The sequence below is a fragment of the Synchiropus splendidus genome, chromosome 12 (assembly GCF_027744825.2).
Source record: "Synchiropus splendidus isolate RoL2022-P1 chromosome 12, RoL_Sspl_1.0, whole genome shotgun sequence".
NCBI classification, from domain to species: Eukaryota; Metazoa; Chordata; class Actinopteri; order Syngnathiformes; family Callionymidae; genus Synchiropus; species Synchiropus splendidus.
The window spans coordinates 21,518,220-21,524,219 of record NC_071345.1 but is presented as its reverse complement, the minus strand read 5'-3'; the positions used below and the strand labels follow the sequence as shown (position 1 = coordinate 21,524,219).

The 6,000-nt window shown below is 37.6% G+C and overlaps 1 protein-coding gene across 10 annotated transcripts in view; it reads left to right on the top strand.

Annotated features, from left to right (window-relative positions):
- The first annotated feature begins 896 nt into the window (after positions 1-896).
- The window catches only part of LOC128768026 (adhesion G protein-coupled receptor B1-like), a 157,600-nt gene continuing 152,496 nt past the window's right edge, over positions 897-6,000 (top strand). For 9 of the 10 annotated variants that reach the window (XM_053880549.1, XM_053880547.1, XM_053880553.1 and 6 more), the window contains exon 1: positions 897-1,342. The gene's annotated coding sequence lies outside the window, so the exon portion shown is untranslated. The remainder of the gene's footprint in view (positions 1,343-6,000) is intronic. The other variant, XM_053880548.1, reaches the window with a different exon arrangement.

Below are 6,000 nucleotides of genomic sequence, written 5' to 3'. Positions count from 1 at the left end.
ATATACCGTTGAAATGTTTGCATGTGAAAATGAGTCAGATTTAATTCTAAGGAAAGGGGTAACCATTATTTACACTTATATACAGAAAGAAAAAAAATGAAATGGATGGAATGTAATAGGTGTTTGAGCCTTGCAGGTACCCGTAGTGAATGACGATACAGATGGTACTGTTGTTGTACTTACGGATGTTGGAATACCTGATTAGTAAAAGATTCAACACGAAGTTCGATGGTCACGACTCATCAATATTACAGTTTTCAAATTTATTATTGTTGAGTGCTTCACAATGTAGCAGTCCAGCAAGACATCCCCATGTAGGCAATATATATATATATATATATATATATATATATATATATATATATATATATATATATATATAATCTTTAAATGAAATAAATACAAATACAATGATGTCGTCAATAGATCAGTCATTTAGAAATACATTTTATATATATATATGACAAGATGGCAAACGAAACAAAAGAAATTCCAGAAGAGGGGGCTGACAGCCTGTTTTTTAGGATACATTTGCCTTCAACAAGCGGGCAGAAAAAAAAAAACAAAACGTAATTGGCCTTCAAAGTAAGGCATTTCCTGTGGGAATTACCATATCGATTAATAAGTTCATACGCACAGCGGAGACACATAAACAGTACAATGTTGCAATTCATTTTAATCATTAAATGAAGTTACATTAAATGGCGCATGAAAAAGTGTCAGTATAACATGAAGTGACCCATTCAGATGAGGTTGCAGGATCAAATAATAATAGATACGTAAGCGAGAAGTCCCAGATCATTTATTGTGAAAAGTATGGTAGGAAGTAGTGTGGCTCAAATCTTGCTGCTCTGACTGTCGCGTGACTCCCGGACTTCCAAATAAGGAAAAGGCTGTTGACGCGTGTGGACACAGTACAAGGACTCTCCAGAGCCGCGATCATCCATCCACTCGTGCAGACCCTCTCCTTTCATTTGAAAGCTTCATTGCCACTCTGGATTTGAACAGGAGGTCCAAGGCGGCGAGCAACTGTGGAATAACTCACACTTTTATTTCAACAATTATTCCAGAGGAGCTTGCGGTTCCTGATAATGTAAGGATACACCCCTAATATTGTTATGACTGAAAACATTTTTTAAAGGAACTATAAAAAAAAAAAAAAACTATAATAATTAAAAAAAAAAAAAAAACAAGAGAAAGTGGACTTATCAAAAAACAACACAACATATCCAATATACGGTTCGTGTACTCATTCAGTCTGAAACCCATGTTTTTTGGAGGGATTTTGTGAATCTCGCACCGAAGTTTGGGCATTGGCACGGACCTGCGGACCACATCCAAGGTAAGTAAGGCGGATATATATATATATATATATATATATATATATATATATATATATATATATATATATATATATATATATATATATATATATATATACATACATATATATGTGTGTGTGTGTGTGTGTGTGTGTGTGTGTGTGTGTGTGCGCGCATGAAACGGTGGATCCTGAATGTAACGCTGCGCATATTGCGACGCATTCAATTTCTGTTGTCAGTAATTTGCTCGATTTGGAAAACATTCATCAACATCCGTGTAAAAGAAATTGCACTGGGGTTCTTGTGTTTATGGTATCGAGTGTTGGAGGTCGGTTGGTCAGGGTGTGGTGAGATTCGATTGTGGCAAAGGACTCCGCTCTGAGGACTGTCGCCGTCTGCAAGGATACATTCTTCAGATTACGTGCGTTCCCCCGAGAACGGGAGCGATTTTGACGGTTTATTACGTCCGACAAAGACATAGGGACGCAACGATCACCATTTAAATTTAATTTCATATTTCAAGTAAACGTCTGAGTAATGTAACGCCTGAAAGAAGTCTATGACGAACAGGAATGTCCGATTATGGTTTTCCATTTTATTTTATGATGTGGGGAATTATTTTATTCCCCACATTTTATTTTAAACACACACACACACACACACACACACACACACACATATATATATATATATATATATATATATATATATATATATATATATATATATATATATATATATAGTTTCCCACATCATAAAATAAGTGGATATTACAGGTTATATGTATGTATGTATGTGTGTGGGTGTGCTTGATTGTTTTACTTTGTGGGGACATTTGGTTGGACCCCACAAGCCTCAATTTGAGGATGAAGACTTCAAAATAACCGGCTATTAAGTTCAGTTAGATTCAGAGTTTTAAGTTAATTGTGAGTTATTGTGAGGTTTTAAGAAACCTCACAATGTCCCCTCAAGGATAGAAATACTCACATGCGTGTGTGTGTCAAGAAATGAAGCACCAAATAAATAAGACACCAAACAGAAATAGAGTCAACAGCAGTGCTCTGGCGAGCTGGCTCACCGTGTCAGAGCACAGCCAAGCCAGCAGCACTACACAGACCTTTTCAGAGTCGTTCATGCATGTTTTTTTTAACCTAGATGTTCCCTTTTGTTTCTGCTTCCTGTGTCCTCTTGCCTACTCTGAAAACAAACCCTGTCAGACTCACCCACCGGTCATTCCATTCTCATAAGATCTTCCCCAGCAAGAAGGTTGTAGTGTCTGCAATTATTTGTTTGCTGATATGGATTTGTGAGATCAGAAGAGACGATTGTGGGCATGCTGAATGGAGGAAGACATTGAGGCAGAGGTGGTTAATAGACAGGAGATGAGACAGCAGTCAGCAGGATGGAAGAAGATGGATTTAAAACAAGCGTCTGTCGACTCGCCGATCTTGCCAGGGAGCTCACAACAATCAGTTAATGCACAACTGTAGTGTAACACGCAATCACTGTATGCACCTTCCTGTATGTTCCTCATGGCATCTCGACACTACTAAGCGGAGAATATATTTGGATATATTTTGATCACAGAAAATGTTTTTATTTAGAGTCTAAATGAGATTCTTTGGAAAGAAGGACACCTGGCTCAAGTACAAAAAACTACTTGTCAGCCAACAAAACATCTTCTGGCTTTGCACTTCTTAACCATCAACTTTTGTTGATTTTTTTCATCTACTGTATATCGTTCAGCATTTTGGTAAAGGCAGTATGTATCACACACACTCAGATATACACACACAAACAATTTTTGTGAGGACCTCCATTGCCATAATGTTTCCTCAGTCACTCGCCCATAACCTAACCCTTAACCCTTTTACTGACATTTTAACCTTGTGAGGCAAGGCCAAAATGTCCTCTCAAAGCAACATGTCCTCACTGTGACTTGTCAAGACTTGGTGTATATATATATATATATATATATATATATATATATATATATATAATTTTATTTATTTATTTTTTTCTTTGAAAAGCAGAAAACACTAGCAGCAGGATGTACCTTCTCTGACAGGTTAGGGGTTTTTCCATAGGATTTTCTCAACATTTCTGTATCTTTTCAATGAGGTGTCTTTTTGTTTCCATTGTGCTACAATGACATCAAGTGTCATGCAGTATCGATAATGAGTCAGCAATTTTGTTGTCATGTTAAGTCTTATATAGAATATAATAACAATAATTAATCACACTTTCTTAACTGACTGACAAGATTTGGTAATGTAGAGAAAGAAGAATCCATTTTTGTTGTGGTTTCAAGGAACAAAAAGGTGCAAGGAGAAGAATACATTTTATTTTTCGTCATTTTTAATTCTTTCTGTTTCCAGATAGAGTCCATTTTAATTTACAGTCCACCCAGAGAGTTAACTATATTGAAGATTTCGGATGATCTGTCAGTTATTACAACTCATTCTTGTTCATCTTCTATTTGTAAAGCACCGTGGTGCCTGAACAGCCTCTTTTGGGGTTTTAGGTTTCCACATTATATCTTGTAACTGAATTTTCAGCTTTGCTTGGAACAAATGTGTGGATCTGCCTTTATTTCCAGGAGTTTCCTCATTGCCACTTGCGTCTTTTTTACTTTATGTTGACCTTTGGTTGGTAGTCATGGTTGAATGTGATCCTGGTCTAATCATTGATTGTTGTTTCTAGCCTGCCATGCAGCCCAGAGATTTTTTTTTCATTTCCTCCTTAGTTTTGGCATTTTCGTCACATTCTTCCTTTTCAGACTCTTTGTGTTGAACAATTTCCTCTCGTTGGCTTTGTATAGAGGTTCACTGTAGCCATCTTTTCTATCTCATCCTTTGTTTTGCATTCATCCCTTTTTGAACCTAAATTTTTTTGACTCCATTAATTTAGTCAAACTGTCTTTTTTCGGTGTCATGAACATTATTTTCTCAGACTCCCCAGACATACCCATAGTGGTTTCTTCCAACAGATTTACGTAAGTTCTATGATGCTTTCGACACCTTATACTTTATGTATATAGTGTAAGTGGGCCCCTTTAATTATCAGGCTGTAACAGACTGATAATGAAGACTCATTGTAAACAGGAATTCAATCCAACACTTAAAAAGAATCAAAAACATCAACACTGCATCCAGACATTGGATCACACTTTGCACTGACGATGGTCGGAACCAGCCGCGCCTACTGCTTGACACTATGCACAACGACGAAATGATCAAATAAAGAGGAAACGTGGTACTTGCGTGGAATAGTCAAAATCGATACATTTTTGACTTGAGTTGTACCACTCATTTTCGATCATGGTCGAGTGTGCTGCCAGAATTTCACCAATGGTCTCGCATAGTTCATTTCACTTCTGTGGCATTTTTTTTTGTTTGAAATACGCATTCAATGAAGTCTGTTGTTGGTTAGAAGCTGCTCTGCATGGTGTTTGATCTTGCCGCACGTTGCTATTCAGCTTCGGTGAATCTGTCACTCCCGTTGCCTTTTTTCACTGTACAGCCACCAAATGTTCTGTACATCCCTAGTAAATACTCGACAAGTGTGCTGGGTAACTGGAGTCATTGAACAGTGCAGTGGTCCGGGACTCTCGATATGTGCGGGCACTGCGTGTTTCTTGCCTTTATTAGGCTGATAAACATCTGGTTTTACGTAAATGACGAATGTTAGGCTCGAATTGTTTTCACTGCCGTGATCCTGCAGCTTTGCAGCTGTCTGCATGAGAACAGTGAGGAGGAAAGACGCTCATTCTTAAATTACTGTAGCTTATCGGACTATTCATTGGTCATTTTTGATGTCGGGATCAGTACTTCAATGATAAAATTTGCTCAATCGTCAGTAATCTCTCTCGCTTTGTTCAATGTGTTGTGAGAGACACTTCTATGCTGATTTACAACATACAACATATTTGTCAAGATTCAACTTAAATCTCATAATTCTTGTGTCAGAAAAGTTGAATGCAATTCAAATGTGACTATTTGTGATGAATTATTTACCTTTTTTTCGGATTATATGTAACATTTCTTTTTCAAAGTTTCACTAGTCCTGCAACACAGGTGTTATATTAAAATATATAAGTTAAAGCAACAATGCGTAACATTTAGACATAAACAGATTAGTTTCATATTTCCTGAGATGACAGGTTTCAACAGTCAAAAATCCCAGACTCAGACTCTCCACCTCTCTGTTAAATGCTCCCATGGACTATGTAACTTTGTCAGGTCGAGGCGCCCGAAGGCATGTGTGAGTGGTATCACAGCCCCAACACCATCCCCACCGCGACACTTTACGACAGAGCGATCTCAGCAGCGAGTTGAGTTCCTTTGTTTACATTATGGCAGAAGAATGGAGTGAAGGAGCAAGATCCCGGACAAGTGTCAATATAGGGAATGCATTTACAGCCTGGCAATAACTGAGAGCTACAAAAGGCTTTTCTTCTGATCTTGAAGTGGCGATGTTTCTGCTTGACTCAAGGCAATCAATGTGTTTACCTCTGGTCTTGGGAGTGTTATCAAATGTGGGGAACTTATTTTTGAGATGCTAATAAAGATCTAAGTGTCTGTTACTCATTTTATTGTGTTTAACACAGTATACTGTAGATATAGCCAGGAAAACGGATTAGCGCAGACATTACCGGCTAATGTCAGTGGCTAACGTC